The sequence below is a fragment of the Eleutherodactylus coqui genome, chromosome 6, assembly GCF_035609145.1.
Source record: "Eleutherodactylus coqui strain aEleCoq1 chromosome 6, aEleCoq1.hap1, whole genome shotgun sequence".
Taxonomy (NCBI): domain Eukaryota; kingdom Metazoa; phylum Chordata; class Amphibia; order Anura; family Eleutherodactylidae; genus Eleutherodactylus; species Eleutherodactylus coqui.
The window spans coordinates 226,347,571-226,369,619 of NC_089842.1; the positions used below are offsets into that span (position 1 = coordinate 226,347,571).

At 46.5% G+C, this 22,049-nt stretch overlaps 1 long non-coding RNA gene across 1 annotated transcript; it reads left to right on the top strand.

Annotated features, from left to right (window-relative positions):
- The first annotated feature begins 3,853 nt into the window (after positions 1-3,853).
- Positions 3,854-6,700, top strand: LOC136631625 (uncharacterized). Its single transcript, XR_010793070.1, has 3 exons — positions 3,854-3,973; positions 5,794-5,836; positions 6,271-6,700. It is a non-coding gene; the product is annotated as an uncharacterized lncRNA (long non-coding RNA).
- Positions 6,701-22,049: the final 15,349 nt, after the last annotated feature.

Here is a 22,049-nt window from a genome sequence, read left to right on the forward strand (position 1 = left end):
TAGGTTGTTCCCAAGAAAAAACTGCAAAATCCATCAGAAAGCAGATGATGGTCACGGACCCCTCATATTGTGCTGCTATTGAGATCTGTGATAATGGATGAGGATAGGACACGGAAACTTATTTCACACGGCCCATTAGTCCATGCAGAATCGGCCTCATGAATAGCCTCATTGAGAGCTTAAGCAGACAAATGTGATTTTGTCCCATTATAGGGTAGTGATAATCACAGCCACATAACGGTACAAAAGGAAAACACTGATTTCAATGGTTTGACTGTACAGATGAGAAAAGATAGGACTTGTGCTATATATAGTGTTAACTACATGCGGGAAAGATAGGGGAGACTTATCTTCGCTGTTTCTTTTATTCAAGCTCCTGAGCTATGGTGCATGGTAGACATGAGCCCTCAGGGTTTAAACAGATGGGTGTGATTTAGTCCTATTATATAAATAATCACAGCTGTATGACGGGATGGAACAAAAAGGTTATCGTAAGTCTTTTTCATAGTTACAGAATGTGCTACTGGAATGGATGGATGGATGTTAGTATTGTGTAATAAAACAGCTCTTAAACTTGATTTACCGGCATCTATGAACAACCTCCACTCTCCTGAAATTATAATTAATGTTGAAGTATTTCATTACTGTCGGAAAATCTGGACAATACATAAAAACCACCTTCCTCAGCAAAAAAATGGAAGCAATTATGCTTCTCGGTGTCTGTTGCAGGAGAATCTCGTATTAGGACACGGTAAACTTTTTTTCATGAAGTCGTGATCGTAAGAACTCTGATGCGCCTTTAGGTAAATTCAGATCGAAAATCAAATCACTCAGTTGATGCTGGGTAAATGGCACTGGGGTTTCATCTTCCATACTGTCTAGTTGGTACATATCATATAATACAATTCAGGGCAGCACTACTCCACTCAACCCACAGGGTGGGACCAACCTTGTGCACGCCACAAAAGGGATCCGGATCCTGAGACCCCAAAATAGTGCAAGCAGAAGAGAAGAATTTGTGGCAGCAAGCAGCGATGCAGTAAAAACTTCTTCCTTTATTACTCCATACACATACGACGTTTCGATCAACACAGTACTTGACAAAGATCACTGTGTTGATCGAAACGTCGTATGTGTATGGAGTAATAAAGGAAGAAGTTTTTACTGCATCGCTGCTTGCTGCCACAAATTCTTCTCTTCTAGTTGGTACATATCATCACTTGTATCGCCGCCTGAATTGGTGCCTGTTGGGAGCTTGACATTGGATGGGGATGGCACAGGGATGGATTCACTATGGGGCACTGGTCTTATGGCAGATGGCATATTGGGATACACAATGTTACACTTGCTGGTGCTGTTATGACCCAGATCTGCACTGTGCAGAAGTAGCAGTCATCACTGTGATTTCTTGGCTCACGCCACACCATGGTTACAGTGAACAGCATTGATTCCCTGTTTCCATTTTTTTAGTTCCTCAACCTCTCCACACATGCACCCCACACTTTGTGAGGAACCCATTCATTGTTCTGATCTGCTAGTTTATTCCAGAAGTATTGAAAATAAGCATTTTTCATAAGAGGCGTAATATACGACAGGAAAACACAGGCCACATATGTAGCAAAATATGTCTGGGTGATTGACCCAACCACGTGAAGCCATTGTATATGCCCCGAAGAAACAACCGAACGGTCACTATAAAGAAAGAAGGGAGAGGTGGCGTGAGGTATGAGTCCTACTTTCTCTCATGTTTGTGAGGCTTTGTGAGTGCGGCAAATCTTGATGCGATACAGATAAATCAATTTAATTGTCGTAATCAGCTTTGTATTTGTTTATCTGTTCCTTGCACATTCATTCCATCCCTCCAGAGAACATTTCCACATGTTACAAATGTTGTGATATGTCAATGTCATTCAAAAGTTACATTTTTTTTGTATTTCACGTTTTCGTGATACGAAATTTTGTAAGCCCATTTTCGGAATATGTGGAAAAAATCAATTCCGATACACCTCTTTATTTAAAAACAACAGACAAAAGTTGCAAAATTGCAGATCAGTGTAATCACCGCCATCTGCCAATCACTATGTTGTACCTTTAACCCTTTGCAATCCAATTTTGGATTCACGGTTTCCTAGGGGGCTTTCTCTTTATGCCATTATACAATGGCGCCATCTGCTGGATTAAGCCAGTACTCAATCAGAATGTCGTCAGACAGTGGATTGAAAAGGGTTAAGGGCAAAAACACATGGGGCGTGCCCTAATACACTCGCTGCTATGGAGTGTATTAGCACATGAATCAGGGTATTTTTTCCCTATTCAAACTCTACACTATTGCGCGTGAGTTTGAAAAAAAGTGGGAAAATAGATCCTGCTCAATCTATTCTCACTCGTAGAAAAACTAGTTAATAATACGAGAATTCCCATAGTGAAAATGAAACCATTGAAATCAATGGTTTCACTTCTTCCCGTTATGTGGCTGTGATTTTCATGGACACATAATTGGACTAAAACACGCTCATCTGAAGAAGCCCTGACTGTTGTGGACCGGTGTGCCCTCCACATGGCTCGGAAATAGTTGTCTGAATGGGCCCTTAGTGTCAGTAATAATGCAGCACTGCTTCTCTTCCAAACATGGGAACATTGAAATATAAGCCCTCTCCTGAAAATAAGCCCTAGCTACATTACGTGAAAAAAAAAGAAAAGACCCACCTCACAGGCGCCGTCCTCAACCCTCTCAAGGCGTGCTGGCATTCTTTCTTGTCATTCTCAGTGTTGAAAGAGCATTCTCTTCCTTCTAACGTGGGTTGAATACCCTGCCTCTAGCAAGAGAATGCTGTGACTTGCTTAGGACCGCAACCTAAGCCAATCACAGCCATTCAATGAAGTCATTCACTGAATGGCTGTGCTTGGCTCATCAAGCGCCGGCTGTGATTGCCTCAGGCTGTGGTCCTGAGCCAATCATGGCATTCTCTTGCAGGAGGCGAGGTATTTAACCCACGTTACCAGGAAGAGAATGCTTTTTTAGTGCTGATGATGACAAGGAAAAATGCCAGTGTGCCTGGAGAGCAGTGAGAGGGATAAGGACGGCGCCTGCAAGGTAAGTCACCCCCCAAAAATAAGACACTACACCTATTTTGGGGAAAAAAATAATATAAAACAGTGTCTTATTTTCAGGAAGACACAGTAGTTGACATATCAAGGCAGATTTATGATTGTAAAGCTGCCAGTTTTCTATGGGCAAGTTGTACCAAAAACCCTAGTCTTGCATACTTTGCAGCGTAATTATCACGGTTTAGACACTTTGGACCTCACTTGAAAAAGGAGCTTGCCTTTGTGGCAAAGGGGGGTGGCCAAAATGGCATAAACAAAGCCAAAATAGGTTAACTTCACACGTGCGAGCATGAAATAGGGCTGTGAATCCTGCCCCCATATCTAGCTCGCCACCACTTGAATTCCCCAGGGTTTCGCGGTGTTTTCATTGCAAAACAGCTTTGCATCACTTCGGGATACAGGGAACCTCCACTGCGGCTGTGACATCTGCGGCACAGGATTGTAAATCTTCTCCCATTGCTTACAAAATAGATCTTTTTCACACGAGTACATACATGCAGTGCTTACACGCTAATGTGAACAGATCAATGAAAGTCCATATACTTTCCTTGACCCCATTCACCGCGTGTCACGCAGCCGTAATACGTGCCGAAATCTTGGTCGTGTGAATGAGCCCTTAGTTCGTCTTTCATTTCTCGGGATAAAGATAATCAACAAAGTATCCAAAATTAATAATGATGAATAAAAGCCCGATCTGTCCCCAACAGGAGAAGTCTGTGAGCGGACATTTCCATACGAGTTGGCTGATTATTCCGAGAATTGTTCTCATATGTTACCAATGATAATAATGGACTCTTTAGGTTTCTGCTCCTAATTTCATCTCCTGTTTTTTTAGGAAGGTGCGCCGGCTACAAGATGACCAGCAGTGAGTATTGTGTACACGCGGCTCTGCTGGTGTACATCTTCTTTCCTTATCTTAGAAAGGCAGCTATAAGACAACCAGCAGTGAGTATTCTGTATATGCTGCTCCTCTGAGATGTTTCACTATTGCTGATGATGACTAAAGGCCCATTAACACACAAAGATAATCTTTCAAAAGATTGAACGATCAGCGATCATTTTGCATAAAGTACTTATTGGCACTAATTGCTATTAGTACTTTAGCAGCTTAATTTGCATACAAATACGCTTCTGGGAGATGTTGCTGTACTCAGCAGGAGGTCTGAGCTCTGTAATTGGCTATATTGTTCAGCCAGGGGCTGCTAAGGAAAACAATGTAATCTCTAGCTCCCTGTGGAGAATTCAGCACCATGGACAGCAGACACAGCATGCGGTCTGTCTTATCTTCACTCTGGCTGAATGATGGCTTTAATGCACAGCTTAAAATCATCGTTCAACCAAAGAGTGAAAGATGGGAGCATTTAAAGACATCTTTTTTTATTGCTCAAAAGATGGCTTTTCAGCGATTTTTTTTTTTTTTTTTTTGAGCGATAATCGTGTCTAAATGGGCCTTTATGTTCTGTTAGTGATGGAAGGAATATGGAGGACAGTATTTGACTGTATATGAGAGCAAGCTGGGGCCACGACTCCCAAATTGTGCAGACAGTAAAGCTCGCTGGTAACTTCCTTTCACATCTATGAGAGTTACAGAAAGACACAGAACATCCATCTGGACTGTTCCTCTAATCTGATTAATCTCTGGCCGCGGCTTACAGATGGGTATTCCCATATTGGCCATGGCTGACTGAGATGAGAATTTTGTAATCTACAGTTTAAAGGTATTGTTCCACCATGGACTTCACTGTTAATATGGGAGCCCCCATCCCAGATCTGCTGGGTGAAGTCATGGCCGGTCAGATATTTCCCCACCAATGTCAGGACAATACAGTGCATGGATGACTTGTATCCGCCAGATGGGGGACAACTCCAAGACTCGTTTCGCACACCACAGCTGGCTCCACTGCAAATCCACAGTGACACATAAGACAATCCGCATGTTACATGTGGTGACTTTGTTACAGACTCACCCCAGATTTCATCCCACTAAAAGGGGTGAAAACCCCCTACAGGAATTGACAAGCCGCTGATCTTTAAATTCCAACTTCCTATTGTATTTTGATCTGCTGGTAAAATCCACATCAATTCTGGTGCATGTGGGCCTACCCTAACAGAATGATTCACTTTCTGGTTCATAGAGGGGATTCGTAAGTCTTGAACCCCCTCTATGAATCTCTGTAATATGACATGTGGGCAGGGCTTGTCTTCATGAGAACCCCTTTTAATAAGTTGTTCAGGATTAAAATAACAAGGCTACTTTTTTCTTTAAACAGCGCCACACCTGTTCACAGGTTGGATGTGGTATTGCAGCTCAGCCACATTCACTACAATAAATCTGAGCTACAATATCAGACACGACACATGGACAGGTGCAGTGCCGCGTTTGAAAGAAAGCAGCCATGTTTTTTCTATATGATCTCTTCAATTTTGCATAATTTGTTGTGTAACTTTGTACATTTTATTTATCTTGTGACGTCACATGACTGTTTTCGGAACTGAGATAATCGCTGTCTGGACTAAACAAAACCAGAAGAATGTTTGGCCGGCCACAAATGAGGAATAAAAATGAAATCACTAACAATCTGTAAATTCTTTGCTTTACAGTTTTTGTACAAAGTTTCTAAACTTTACATTTTCACTATAAATTAAATGTGGAATGTCACTTAAACAATTTTCCTATGTTTCCAGCCTCAGACACATCATCTGAGTCTAATAGCGCCAAAGCCTAACGGTGAGTGATAATGTCTCATATAAATGCTGTCGCCGTGTAATTAAATGTGAAATGTGCTGCTGCGTAGGACATCCAGGAAAGCACTGTGTGTTTTTGACTAAATTATAGCAGTTCAGCTCTTGGAGGGGTTTGTTGACAGTTTCCAATGAAAACCAACTTGGCACAAGAACATGGCTAAGGCCAGTGTAAAGTATGTAGAGTAATATCGAATATCTATAGTTATGTCCATTACATATCCACTATAAGAACCGCTGCTCCGAGCTGTTGTGTCCTTTATAATATGTTGCATCCTACTTTCTGCTGTAATAAAACTTGTACGTATTATTATATTGTGGTGTTTCCTGTATTATAGAAGGGTATTGAGCATTTAGGATATTATTACACCCCTACAATGACCTCTGATATGAATGTTTTCTACTATTTTGTCATTACAGAACCGGACAAGTTTTTTTCTGGATACAACAAATCTCAGCTATAAATCCGTCATTATATCCTTGTGTGTAATAAAAAGGGAACCTGCCGGATACAATAATCTGAGTCTGCAGCCGAATCCTCATATAAGACAGCCTCGCAGGTAATATCACCCACAGAAACATCTCCCAAAGCTGAAGAAAGTGGAAGTTCCTAAATTTTGCTACTTCTGTCCTCCAGAGAGGTTACTATACTACTGAGATTAGTAGTATTCAGAGTCCAGCCGGTGCCGGACGGGTCACTGATATGATGGGACACTGATGTAGCTATTTATCTGATAACTTCCTAATAATCATTGTGCTGTCAGGCTACCACCAGAGGCCTCCACTACCTGGTTTTAGTCATTTTGGTCTCAGGGCATATCAGAAGGAGGAGTAAAGAGAGTTGTCTTAACTTGATATCCTTTCACCCTATGCTCTGCTGGAATATATGGATGTCATAGAAGGTAGCCCTGTTATATATTAGCGTATAATAAGCCTGATGTCACCATTATTATTTATTATACAAGCGTCATTTATAGAGATGAGGGAGCACCAAAATGCTCGGGTGCTTGTTACTCGAGTCGAACTTTCCGCGATGCTCGAGGGTTCGTTTCGAGTAACGAACCCCATTGAAGTCAATGGGCGACCCGAGCATTTTTGTATATCGCCGATGCTCACTAGGGTTTTCATTTGTGAAAATCTGGGAAATTCAAGAAAGTGATGGGAACGACACAGAAACGGATAGGGCAGGCGAGGGGCTACATGTTGGGCTGCATCTCAAGTTCCCAGGTCCCACTATTAAGCCACAATAGCCGCAAGAGTGGGCCCCCCCCCCTCCCAACAATTTTTACTTCTGAAAAACCCTCATTAGCAAAGCATACCTTAGCCAAGCACCACACTACCTCCAAACAAGCACAATCTATGCCTGCATGACACTCCGCTGCCACTTCTCCTGGGTTACATGCTGCCCAACCCCCCCCCCCCCCCCCGCATGACCCAGTGTCCACAGCGCACACCAAAGTGTCCCTGCGCAGCCTTCAGCTGCCCTCGTGCCACACGCTGGCCTCACAGCCACACCACCCTCATGTCTATTTATAAGTGCGTCTGCCATGAGGAGGAACCGGAGGCACACACTGCAGAGGGTTGGCAGGGCCAGGCAGTGACCCTCTTTAAAAGGGGCAGGGCGATAGCCCACAATGCTGTACAGAAGTAATGAGAACTCCAATCCTGTGCCACCTCCATCATGAGCTGCAAACGTGGGCATAGCAATGGGGAATCCATGTGCCACACAGTATTCATTCTGTCAAGGTGTCGCATAGCTCAATCCACACTGAAAGGGGAAAGCCATCTGCACTCTGCTCCCTACCCAAGTCAGTCAGTGCCTTTGTGCCAGACAGGTCAAACACCGCAATGGGAACTAAGTTTGCACCAACGGCATAGGTGGGCCCTAGGAAACCCAAGACATGAACAAAAAATTGATCTGAGCGGCCAAACATGGCAGACCTGCACCGCGCCCACGGCATAGGCCTCGGCCCACAGATTCAGCAATCCTAGGCTGGAAGCGGACTTTCACTGCACCCAGGACATAGGCCTTTGCACAAACCCTCAGCAATCGCGGGCCTACAGCGGACTCCAATGCTAGCGTAGCTGTGCACGTCTCATTAGCGCTGTATTGCTCCTGTAGTTTGTCCCAATGCAGTGCCCCGGATAGTAGAGCTAACGTCAGATTAAATGCAGGTGGGCTTCGGCCCGCACTGCATGCCCCAGTCTGACCGGGGTTTTTAATACATAGACACAGGCAGGTACAAATCCGTAATGTGAAGTCCCTGTGGACCCACAGCATGGGTGGCTCCCTGGAACCCACCGGCAGTACATGAATGTATCTCATTGCAGTGCCCTGTTCAGCAGAGCTAACGTCAGATACAATACAGGTGGGCTTCGGCCCACAGTGCATGCCCCAGTCAGACTGGTAATATGTACCTTAACAGTAACCGCGTTGGTGGGAATGTGGTCGCGACTGCAGACCTAGTAGCGCGGTTTTATTTAGTTGGTTTTCGGAATGTGGCCAGGATTAAGTGGGCCGTGGCGGGGGGATGGTGGGGGGGCTCTCTTGTTGTGTCGTTAAAGGTGAAATTCTTGGACTGCCACCAGACGAACCAATGCAAAGGTATTTGCCAAGAATGTTTTCATTGTTGGAGGAGGAGGGGGATGTTTTTGAGACACTACGTGTCCTCTCCACGTGTCCGTGGTTATATGCACCTTAACAGTAACCGCGTTGGTGGGAAATGGCCTCGCCGCCATCATGTCTTTGGGAAGCCTCCGTTTCCACACCCCAGTGACATAGCATTAGCAGCGGTATAGGCAGAGCCCAGAATTAGTAACATTTCAGCGGTAGCATTAGGGACAGGCCCCAGTAACATATCACTAGCAGCAGTATAGGGGGAGCACAGTATTAGTTCCATTTCAGTAGTAGTTGCAGTCTAGACAGGCCCCAGTAACATATCACTAGCAGCAGTATAGGGGGAGTACGTCCTCTAGGCCTACCCCTACCCCTCAGCATGGTGTATTACGAGTAGAGCAAAAACAGAACGCTGTAATTAAATGTGCCGCTTATTGGTCTGTGGTTGGAGGCTGACTTCGCTTACGGAGCGCACAGCAGAGCCAGGAAACAATTATGCGCAAGCCTGTAGTGAGACCTAGGTGCGTATGACTGAGCTACTGGAATTCACAGCGAAGAACCAGTCAAGTGGCCAAAGGCCAGTGGTAGGCCTTAAGTATTTTGCTTCAATTGTTTAAAATGGTGAGGTGAAAAACCAGACAGACACCGTATGCAGCGTATATATGTATACTGTTTCCCTCTGGCGGGATGACGGCGATCATGTAACGGACACAGAAGAGCCAGGAAACAATTATGCGCAAGCCTGCTGTAATGCTTAGCTGGGTAATAATGAGCGACTACTACCCCCAGCAGACACGCAGTAAACTGAAGACGGTCACAGGCAGCCCAAATATTGTATTTTTTTCCAATTTTTGGGAAAAAGTCCACTGCCTATATAGCCTGTATATGGATTTCCCTGTTGGAGGATGACTGTGGTTATTGAAAGCACAGTGCAGCCAGAAAAAATTATGCGCAAGGCTGCAGTAACACCTAGCTGGGTAATAAGTGAGCGACTACTACCCCCAGCAGACACGCAGTAAACTGAAGACGGTCACAGGCAGCCCAAATACTTTTTTTTCCAATTTTTTTGAAAAAGCCCACTGCCTATATAGCCAGTATACCTCTTTCCCTGTACCACTGTCCCTGCCTCACCAGTACTGCCCCTATACTCAGTAAAATGACTGCAGACTGAGGAGGCTATGGTCTGCATGCCCGATATACAAAAAAAAAATGTGCAACACTGCTAAAAGCAGCCTTAACAGTGCTGCACACGGTCAGATGTGGCCCTAAGAAGGACCGTTGGGGTTCTTGAAGACGAATATAACAGCCTAACACTCTCCCTATAGCAGCTGCAGCAAGACGGCACTTTCCCTAATGTCTCTCAGCATGCATCTGTGGCGAGCCGCGGCCGGCCCCAGTTTAGATACTCGGGTGGCACCTGATCTCCCCAGCCACTCACTGTAGGGGGGTGGGATAGGGCTGGAATGTCACAGGAGGAAGTTGTAATGCCTTCCCTGTGTTTCTATTGGCCAGAAAAGCGTGCACATTTCTCAGGGAAAGCAATGTAATGGAGTCGAGCACCGCGTGGTGCTCGTCTTGAGTAACGAGCATCTCGAACACCCTAATACTTGAACGAGTATCAAGCTCAGACGAGTACGCTCGCTCATCTCTAGTCATTTATGAAGGAGTCAAAACCGGAGTCAGACGTTTGGCTAACTGCCTCCACAGCCCTTACTGAGAAGCCCCTATATCAGTCATAAAGGAAAGATCTGCTACAGGGAAATATGTGACATCAGCAGATCTCCCAGCAATAATGGCTGATCATCGGTAGTTTCAGCTGTCGGACCGGGAAATCAGCTTTCCTGAGAGAACTCCTTTAATAGATGGGCTATTAGGAAGATCTGATATTAAATGACTTGACATTTGCGATACATTTGTTATATGGCAGGTTATCCTATCATCAGACTCTCTTGTACTACTGATTTTTCCTTTACATTTGCTTGATAATTTTAACCCCTTCCCGCTTCAGGACATACATTTACATCCTGGAGCATCAGGGTACGTATGAAGAGAGATCGCGGGGCAACCTCTCTTCATATAGCGTGGGCATGGGCTGTTTATTACAGCCAACACCCGGTGGCAATAGCTGCAATCAGCCACACTGCCGATTAGCACTACTTACCCTTTAAATGCTGCTGTCAAATCTGACAGGGGCATTTAAATCCTCCTAACGATATTCGGGAGTCCCGCACAGCCCTCCACGATGAGATGTGGGTGTGTCATGGCCGCTGAGGACCTTCTGAAAGGGCTGTCTTAGCAGGCTGCCTATCAAGCCATCCCCGTGGGGTCGCGTGATAGACTGCCTGCCCGGTCGCAGTGCAGCGTCTGAGGAGCGGGTCCACAGCCGAGGAGAAAGCAGGGTAGAGGAGGCCTGGTCATGGGCTCTACCATCTCCTCCCCTGGGGGGTAATACTGGACTCGTCCAAGTTACTGCTGGGGAAGTTTGACAGGGTAACCCAAGTAGTGGTTTACCTTAAGAGTCTCTTATCACTAGTGACACCAGCATTCCATCCTCTGCGTTGAATCCAGATGATTGAATAAAGAGTCCACACACAGGGATAACTTTTCAGAGCAGAACCAGGAATGGCCGGTTAAGCTTGTTTACTTGTAGAACTAGTTACAGTCCAACTTTATACATGCCAGGTGGAAAATGGTGCAGAACACATAAGTGGTGTGACAGGGAGGATTTCACAGGATAACAGGTGAGTCCACAGTCCAAGTTATCTGTGGGCTTCAGTTCCCAGACACTCTCCTTCTCTCTCTCTCCAGCTCTCTACTGGTCAACACTCACATTTGGAAGTCCGATACTCAGCACTGCATGGCGGTTCCATTCACTCTCTCAGTCCTTCAGGTGAATAGCGGGAAGGCCTGGGTGAATTGGGCCCAGGGCATACACAAGGCAATCGCTTAGCCTCTTCCATCCTGGGGTCCCACACAAGATGAAGATCAAGAACCTATTGTGGCGGTTCTGGCATTTCCACCTTGCTGATAGTCCGGTGCTGGTTTTGGTTATGTTTCTACATCTTCTGGCTGGGTGTGCTATTTGGTGTGATGTGCTTGGTCGCACCTGGGGATGATTACTTGGGCTATTTAACCTGGCTGGAGACTAAGCTGAACTGTGGTTGATTCTCAGTCTCTCCCTCACTGGGCTAGCAATCAGAAGGTTCCTGCTGAATTATTCAGTACTTGCCGCAGCTTTAAGCTAAGTACTGCATTTGTTTTGCATTATTATTTTGGTTTTATTTCTTTTACCCACGTAGGGGCCGTCCTTAGCGGGGCAATCACCCTGCTTTCAGGCAGGGTCCTTCCCATTGTTTGTTTGCATAGGGACAGTGTTTCCCTTTTTTTTCTATTCTTGTTTTGTTATTTATTTGCATTCTGGTAGAATAGAGGGAGCCGATAAGTTACCGCCTCACAGTGAGGGGGATTGCGCTATTGAACTTGTTCCAGACTGCAAACTTCCAAAAAGCCATATGTTCAATCTAACTATGCCCAAGACACACAGTCTATGAAAGTTTTATATCCGAGACGGTTTAAAAAAGGGACACATACATCCCTCAAATTCCCCACTGGTCGCCAGGTTTTGCATTGTCAAGAAAAAAGAAGGGGGGGTTGTGGCCTTGCATATTTACAATAAAGGAAACTGAATAATAAAAGAAAAATACATATTTGGTATTGCTGCTCCGCAAAAGACCAATCTATCAAAGTAATGCATTATTTACCCCGCACAATGCACGCTCCCTGAAAAAAAAAAAAATACAGAATGTCACAAATGCATTTTTTTGGTCACCCTGACTCAAAAAAAAAAAATGCAACACAAAGCGTTCAAAAAGCGATTTTCAATGTCTTAGTACAGCAATAAAAGTAGTACAGCAAAAAAAATTATATAAGTTTGGTATCGCAGTAATTGTACTAACCTATAGAATAACGTTATCGGGACAATTTTGTGGCTGCAGTTTGTATCCCGTAGAAACAAGATGCACCGAAAGATGGTGGAATGTCATGTTTGTTTGTTTGTTTTTTCATTTTACTCTGCTTGAAATTTTTTAAAAAGTTTTTTTTTATTTTTTTTTAAATCAAATATTGTTTGGTATTTTTCATACAATTCATACATAACACATTGTGCAAAAAAGGAACTTTTCCCAGTCCTTATAGCGGATTGCGAGCATGTGATATAACATACAAACATGTATAAAACATTCTGAACAGACTATCTTTTTCAAAAAGACTCCCACTGAATGCTTCTTCAATTAGCAAATACGGGAGCTAAGGGAAGAGAAAAAAAAAAGGGGGAGAGGAGTGGAAAGTGGGGGAAAGGTGGGACGAAGGGTAGGGAACATGAGGAGGAAGAGGGGATTGCACCACTATTACCCAGCTCCGTCTCCATGAGAGCCGCTAGGACCCCAAGATCATCCTCTAGGTCCATAGCCACATCTGTATCTCTGTCCGGGGCTGCAACATTGCAAGCCGAGAGGCACCAAATCCCCCGTGACCCGTAGGAATTCCGCTTATACCCATCCAGATATGAAATGGTTAACAGCACAGTACAAGTCCTTCACTAATATCACTGTTTGAGAGATCGCCAGGGGTTCCATATCTGCACATATCCATTATGATTCCCCTAGAATAGCTCGAGAGCTCCCCCAAATTACATATTAGGTCTACTTTCTCTCTCCATTGAGCTAAGGAGAGGGACCTTCTGGAGCCACAACAGGGGGATCAAGGCCTTAGCCGCATCCAGTAGGAATGCAATCAGCTTATTTTTCAAACGATGGAAACCTACAGAGGGTCTCCAAAGAAATATCATGTCTGCTGACAGTATCAAGTGTGGTGAAAGGCGCTGTAGGACTTTCTCTACTTCTTTCCAGAAAGGAGTAATGATTGAGCATTCCCAGCAGATGTGCAAATTAGAGTCTGTATCTGTATCACATCTCCAGCATTTATTGTGTGGCTAATTTATAGGTGAATAGCCATTGTGGAGTTTTGTACCATCTCACTAAGAGTTTATAATGACTCTCCTGTAGTAGAATACAGGGAGAAAGGCCGTAGCCTGTTTTCATAATTAATTTTATATCCTCTGAGGAGAGTGATATGTTTAATTCGTTTTCCCAGGAAAAAAAAAAAGATGTTTTAGAGAAAAGTGCCGGAGAAATAAATCCCCTCCTTAGGTTTGCTATCTTTCTTGGTCCAGGAGTCCTCTCATCTAATATCTTTTCAAAAGGGGTTTTGGGTCCAGTTGACTTAAGTTTTCAGGAACACTCCCAGTGAGTTAATTACATGAGACTTAGGAGCCAAAGATTCCCTGAATTCATCCCAGGTCTTGCAGGGACCTCTAATCAGAGGATTGGAGCCACCCGCTCTATATTTGGGTTTAGCTGGAAGCCAAAGATCCTCTAACAGGGTAGCTCCATATGATCCCTCTGCTAGGTGGAACAAAGCTGGGTCCCTAATGGGGTGAGTGAGCTCCATTCAGTAACTTAGCTGCATTGCCCCATAGAAGTCCCTAATACAAGGCAAGTCGATTCCTCCTTCCAAGCGCTTTCTGATCATTAAGCTATATGCCAGGCATGATCTCCTCTGCCTCCAGACATAGCCCGAAAAAACTTTATGAAGGGTTTTTTAACCCCTTCCCGCTCCATGACGTACCGGTACGTCATGGGAGCCTGGTACTTCGCGCAAAATGACATACCGGTACGTCATCGGGATAGCGCGAGATCATGACTGACCTCGCGCTGTCCCGCTGCAACAGCGGGGGGGCATCGGAGATGCGCCCCCCGCTGTTAACCCCTTCCCTGCCACGATCTAAGTAGATCGCGGCAGGGAAAGAGTTCACAGAGGGAGCGCGGCTCCCTCGGTGTCTCCGTCCGGCTCTCGCGATGTCATCGCGAGAGCCTGGCCTGTCACCATGGCAACAGGACGCCAGACACTGGCGTCCTGTATTGCCTATGCCTATGATCGCTGTATAAGCGATAAGGCATGGTAGAGCAGTAGGGACAGAGGGACTCGAATAGTGTAAAAAAAAGAAATGTAAAAAAACTCCTTTTTTATTCTTTTTCTAATATTAGCATAAAAAAAGGTAAAAAAAAAATTAAAACCCCACATATTGGGTATTGATGCATCCGTTACGACACGTACAATAAGTTAAACATGCTTTTTATTTTGTACAACAAAAAGCGTAAAAAAAACACTAAAAAACAGAGGCAAAATGCTAATTTTTAGCATTTTGCCTCACAAAAAATGCAATAAAAGTGATCAAAAAAGCCGTACATTCCCCAAAATGGTACCAATAAAAACAACAGCTCATCTCGCAAAAAATAAGCCCTTATAGAGCTCAGTACATAGAAAAATAAAAAAGTTACAGGACTTTGAATGCAGCTATAGAGAAAAAAAAAAAAGATTTCCAAAAAAAAAGGCTTTTTATTGCAAAAAAGTGTAAAAACCTAAAAAAAAATAAGTATTTTGGTATCGTTGTAACCGTACCGACCCGCAAAAAAAAATTGTGTGTCATTTATGCTGCATGATTAACGCTGTAAAAAAAAAAAAATCTGTCAGAATTGATGCGTTTTCTCTCCGTTATCATAAAAAAATAATAAAAGTTTTACGATATAGTCTATGTACCCAAAAAGTGGCACCGATAAAAACTACAGCATGCCACGCAAAAAACAAGCCCTTATACGGCCGCGTCGACGGAAAAATAAAAAAGTTATGGCTTTTGAAAAATGGAGATGGAAAAATACCAAAAATCGCTTGGTCCTCAACGCCAAAATAGGCCATGTACTTAAGGGGTTAAAAAGTCTTTGGCAGAAAAATCGTGAGCATTCAGAGTTTACAGAGAATTGTCGGGCGCACATAGGATTTTAGTATATTCTTTCTGCCAAACTAGGAAATGAAGGGCAGATCATAAGAGTGAAGCGTGGCCTCAACCTGAGCGATTAGGAGCTGAAAATTATATGCATATAGGTCTTCTGAGTTATTTGGTAAGTTTTGATGTCCAGATAGTCAACTGATGAATTGGACCATGCAAAGGGGAGCTGGATTTTAAGAGGGCACAGCGAGCATCCGGGATGGAAACATTCAAAATCTCTTTGTATAAGCGTAACATGCGCGTCTTGGGATTGTTTGGGAAGAGATCCTCCTTGAAGTAACGCATTAAACAGATCTTTTAAACGTGAGAGCACGATTGATTTGAATGATCTATCATAGACTATGGGCAGGCCATCAGGTCCAGGGCTTTTCTGCACTGCGAGACGCACAAATCTCACACTATTATGAACTCCATTCTTTTGAATGAGGTCATATACATGAGTGATTTTTTTTTCTTCCCGCATCGCAAAGCGGTGTGGGAAAAAAGTTGCGGCATGTCCTATCTTTGGGCGTTCATTCGGAACGTATTGCCTATTGTTTTCAATTGGACAGGAAAATACATCGCACTGCGTATGATGTGCGCGTGGGTGCGATGTGAGGTTTCCCATGGAAAACAATGGGAATCACGTGCTGATCCTCCGACACGGCTGAAAGCAACTGTTCTGTAGTGATCGGAGGCGTTTTTGATGCAAAAATGCCTCGCACCCGCGGGTACATCATACATGCACAAGCGTGATATCAGGACAAGTGTCACGGCCCAATATTGTGCTTGGCCCTGTGTAGGAAGCCTTAAGAAGTGTAAGATGCAGATAATAGAAATTGTCTTGTACTTCTTGTTTCACGCATAAAACAGGACGCTGCGGCAGAGGAATCTGAAAACGTCTGCAAAGGAAAACTGGAGAGTTTTCCCGAAGTGACGGATCAGGTTCCCGCTCTCGTCTTTCAGAGGGTCTGCGCAAAATAAAAGCAGCAACTGGACTTATTGTTCTGGGAAATGCAACACTTTACCATTGCACTATTTTCAATTCTTCTTTTTATAACAAGATGAAATGTGGACGACAATTTTGCATTTCCCTTCTGGCCAGTAGGTGGCGGTATAATGCTATATTCTCTATCAGTGACTCATGATTCTGAAGCTTCCTGGAAATTATCTGGCTTTACAGACTGTGTGTGTGTGCGTGCGTGCGTGCGTGCGTGCGTGAGTGTTAGAGGGAGCAAAACCTGCAAGAAGAACCTCGATGTGTAATAAATAAGAATATACTCCTCAGGTTTGTCATCAGGATCCTAGAGAGTGGAGAAAAGGCAGAGGTGCAGATAATTGGACAATATCTCAGCAGCCAAAGAGCTGACAGTTTCTGTAAAGGGATCGTCGCATCGGAGGTCCGACTGCTGAACCCTTCAGAGGGGCTACAGGTGGCCGATGTGGGAGAGATGTGATATTACGGGAACCCGTTGCATCCTACGAGCCCCGTAAACTGAAGTTATCGGCTCATAGAACGGGCGCTGAATGCGGGTGTGCGACCTTTATACTCTCCCGCCTCCCGTTCTCTCCCCGTCAGTCTGCAGAGTCGTTGCTCGGTGCGTGGAGCGCCATCCTCCTGCATGTGCGCACGCTGTGCTTTCATGGTGACATAATGAGCCAGCGATACGGGGGGCTTTTTCCTGCAGTCCTGTGTAGCTTCATTCCCATCATCCCCGTATCAGTCACTTATCTGAGTGTCCGCCTCTGTTTGGATGTCACAATATTATTATATTATTTGATTTGTGGGTCACAAGCCCAGAAGATCCGCAAATCAAGCCACCCATGGGGATACATGGGCGTCCGCAAGTGAAATAAAACATGCGGATTTGATTTTGGTCCGGAAAAAAAATCGCAGCATGCTCCATCTCACTACGGATCCCACAAGGACGGCCTTTATTGAAGTCAATGGAAGCCATCAGATCCGCAGCCTGTCCACAAGTGAATTGCGGATTCGTCGCAGATTCCGCGGGAAAGCAGGAGTTTAAAAAAAAACAACTCCACTGCACATGTGTGGCGGCGCACCAGCCTGCACTCCTGCACACGTCTGTGGTGAAGAAAAGAGAAGACCGGGGGCGGTAAGTAGACTCCCGCAGTGTCCTCTACCACAGGCAGGGTGGGATTCCGCTGTGAGCTCCCGCATGCGGAATCCGATCCACCCGTGGACATGAGGCTTTACTAGGACTTTTCATGGGTAATCTGAGTTCAGTTTCCATATCTTGGCTACAGACGAGCGTATTGTATGTAATACAGATGAGTATTACGGCCGTGTTACAGATGACATTACAGCCGTGTCTTCAGTATTTCAGCACTATTTGCCTCTATATATATCAATTTCTGCTGGGCAAATACTGATCTGTATTTCCCCGATAGTGAAGAATACAGATATGTGGGCAAATGCGCAAAAAACAGGAAATGCTGTGTTTTTATAAAAAGGCTACAGCCATGTAACAAGTCCTATAGACGTACATTAGCTCCATATTATGGTAGGCAAAACACGGACTGAATACAGAGCTCAAATATGCTCATCTGAAAGAGACTTAGTGGTTTTTATGCATTTGGGGTTATATTTTTAGGATTTTCTCTTTTTTGCTAGTACTTGTTATTTCCTGACCCATCCCTATTAGGGTTCTTTCACATGAAAGTATTTCAGTCAGTATTTTGTATCAGTATCTGTAAGCCAAAAGCAGAAGCGTATCCAAAATCCCAGGGGGAGATTGCCCATATAAGAGATTGGCCATATATTCCATCGGGCCGACCGTCCCTTAGGTACATGCTGGGCCGCCACTGTGATTTATTATATACAGGGGGGCCACTTCACTGATAAGTAAGTAGTAGCGGCCGACCCTTGGTATAATAAGCTGCAGTGGTCCAATACCGGAGGGGGGAGGAAGCACAGGGTAGAGCAACAGGTGGCTTCTCCTCCTTCCCCTCTCTGTCCACCTAAATGAGTGAGCCTCATTGATTGGTGGACAGAGGGGGGAAGGAGAAGTCTGCTGCTCCACTAATCACAGTACGGCTCCTAGCTGTCACATGGCCCCTCCGCAGGGGACACCTGGCTGTGAGCAGGTGTGGAGGCAGGAGCAGGATCCTGCCTCCCCCACGGAGTACAGCTCCAGAGGCTGCAGAACTGCAGACAGCCCGGGCAGTGTCGGCAGGCAGAGATGGAAGTATTTATTGGAGTGTAAAAGTATGCCTGTGTGTGTGTATATATGTATGTATAATACTGCTACAGTATTATACCTCACACGGGACGAAATTGTCTACAGGACGGGGGCGGGGGAGGGGGCTTGAAATATAAGCCCTACCCAGAAAATAAGCTGTAGCTGAAGGAAAAAAAAAAGTATACATCACCTAGAAGCGCTCTCCTGCATCATCTCCCGGGTCCCCGGCACTGGTCTTCTCTTCTGGCCGGGGATTGAAAAATCCCCGCCTTCTGGAAGCGCTGCCTGTGATTGACTGACGCTTAGCCAATCACAGCCAGAACCCGATGAACCAAAGTTGCATTGCGCCGCATAAAAAAAACCACGTTTTCGTGCGATGCGATGCAGCAGAGAGGAAGGCTCCATAGGGAAACATGGGCTACAAAACCTTGTGTGTCGCTGGCAGACCTGCGAGGTTTTTGTGTCGGGTTGCTGAATGCTACAAAATAGAGATGAGTGAGCACCAAAATGCTCAGGTGCTCGGTACACGAGCCGAACTTTCCGCGATGCTCGAGAGCTCATTTCGAGAACGAACCCCATTGAAGTCAATGGGCGACTCGAGCATTTTTGTATGGGACCGATGCTCCGCATAGCTGATGACTTCTCAAACACCAGAAAACATCTGAAAGTCATGGAAACACCACAGAAACAGATAGGGAAGGGCAGTGGCAGCATGTATGGCTGCATCTGAGGCACCCAGGTCCCACTATTAAGCCAAAATGAGGGTAAGAGTCTGGCGTCACCCCCCTAACAATTTACTTCGGACAAACCCTCATTAGCAAGGCACACGCGCTGGCACATCTTAGCTAAGCACCACACTACCTGCAACCAAGGACAATCACTGCTTGCGGGTGACCCCGCTGCCTCTTCTCCTGGGTTACATGCTGGCATTGCTGTCCAACCCCCAGCACGACCCTGCGTCCACAGCGCACACAAAACTTTCCCTGCGCAGCGTTCAGCTGCCCTCATGCCACATGCTCGCTTCAAAGCCACAACACCCTCATGTCTAGTTATAAGTGCGTACTGGATGAGAAGGAACCGGAGGCACACACTGCAGAGGGTTGGCAGGGCCAGGCAGTGACCCTCTTTGAAAGTGTGGGCGATAGTCCACAATGCTGTTGAGAATTGATGATAGCTTGACGTACCAGCCTCCACCTTGTGTGACCCAAGGTGCCGTGAGTTACATAGCAATGGGAAATCCATGTGTCCCCACACATTTCATTCTGTGTAGGTGTCAGTTAGCTGAGCGATGCGCTAGGAAAGCCGTCATTCAGTGTATTTGTGCCAGATAGCTAAAACACCGCAATGGGAAATCTTTGTGCATCCACAGCATAGGCGAGCCCATGAAACCCAAGGAAAGTATTAAACACTCCGCCCATGACCTCTGCCTCTGCACACACTGTAGGGCTTCCTGTGAGCTATCAGAAAATGTTTACATTTCATCATATACACAACATGATGGGCCACTGGCGCACAATTGCAAGTCTCCAAAAATAACGATGAGCCTCACATCTACACAAGTGACATGCCGAAGGGAGAGCAATTCTGTAAAAAAGGAAAAGTGTTAAAAAAGGTTTGCAGCTTCCTATTTGTAACTCAGGGTAGGCAATGCAAACAGGGACTAAACGCGTGGCCTCGCCCGTGCAAAGAAATGCCATGCAACAGGGTGGGTGGCCATAGAAAGGTGGAAATGACCTACTTAACGCCTACCGTGCCCCTTTGAAAGGAACGCCATGCAACAGTGGAGCAATGCAGGGGAGGAAAACAGCGACTACCGTGGTTTGCAATGAGAAAAAAAAGGACGCAAAAAAAGCGCCACGCTGCGAGGAGAGAGCACAAGAAGGTGGGGTGGAGCTGGACGCGTGTTGCCTGCAACGCATATGGTGAAGTAGTGCATTACCTTTTTTAGCCGAGGTTGACGATCGTGCCGCTGCTGGTGGTGGTGGTTGCGATGCTGGTGGTGAAAGTGGTGGCGCTGGTGCGGGTGGTGGTCCCATTGGGTGTTGTTCTCCCGGTGGTAGTGGTATAGCTGTTGATGGTTCTGGTGGTAGCGCTGCTGTCGGTGGTGGTAGTCAAGCTGGTGGTCCCGCTGTGGGTAGTGGTGCCGCTGTTGATGCTGGCGGAGATGGTAGTATGGGGGGGGGGCTTGGTGGTGTTCCCTCTGAGGGTTGTGGTTTCGCTGGCGGTGGTGGTAGCAGTGCTGGTGGACCCGCAGGTGGTTGCGCTGGTTCTGGTTGTGCCGCTGCCGGTGGTTGTGGGCTGACAGCTGGTGCTGTTGGTGGTTGTGGTGGCAGTGCTGCTGCCAGTGGTGGTAGCTGTGGTGGGCCAGCTGCTTGCCCCGCTGGGGCTACGCGTGGCCTCGCTGGGGGTTGTAGTGCTGCTGCTGGTGGTGGTAGCTGTGGTGGGCCTGCTGCTTGCCCCGCTGGGGCTAGGCGTGGCCCCGCTGGGGGTTGTAGTGCTGCTGCCGGTGGTGGTAGCTGTGGTGGGCCTGCTGCTTGCCCCGCTGGGGCTAGGCGTGGCCCCGCTGGGGGTTGTAGTGCTGCTGCCGGTGGTGGTAGCTGTGGTGGGCCTGCTGCTTGCCCCGCTGGGGCTAGGCGTGGCCCCGCTGGGGGTTGTAGTGCTGCTGCCGGTGGTGGTAGCTGTGGTGGGCCTGCTGCTTGCCCCGCTGGGGGTTGTAGTGCTGCTGACGGTGGTGGTAGCTGTGGTGGGCCAGCTGCTTGCCCCGCTGGGGCTAGGCGTGGCCTCGCTGGGGGTTATAGTGCTGCTGCTGGTGGTGGTAGCTGAGGTGGCCCTGCTGCTTGCCCCGCTGGGGCTAGGGGTGGCCCCACTGGGGGTTGTAGTGCTGCTGCTGGTGGTGGTAGCTGTGGCGGGCCTGCTGCTTGCCCCGCTGGGGCTAGGGGTGGACCCGCTGGGGGTAGTGGTGCTGCCGCCGATGCTGGCGGTGCTTTTCCCGCCACTGACAGGGTTTGAAATTTCCCGCCTGTGGCCCAGTTTTGTTTTCCCTGGGCGTGAGTGAAGTCCCTACCGGTGTTGCTGATAGTGCTGCCAATGGGTCTTCTTTTTCCGCTGTGGGGGGGGGGGGGGGGTCTTCTGCCGCTGGGTGTGGTGCTGCTGGCGGAGCTCCTGCTCCCTGCTTCCTCTCTGCATGCAGTCCAGGATGAAATGGTGCCAAGCGGCTAAAATGGCCGCTGTACCACTTCCTGTGAACAAACTTTATTGCCCCTCTTTTCACATGCGAACAATCTGCTGTGGAACCGCTCGGAAAAACCGCGACCAAAAAAGCAATAGCGGTTTTCATAGCGGTTTTTGCTGCGTCTATGGGGCCCTATGGAAAAAAAAAGCGCTGCGGAAAGGTTGAAAGAATGGACATGCTGCATCTTTCAAAACCGCGACGCAGTTGCTTATCCGCACTGCGGCTCTGCGATAAATTTCACGCCATGTGAGAACGAGATTTTGG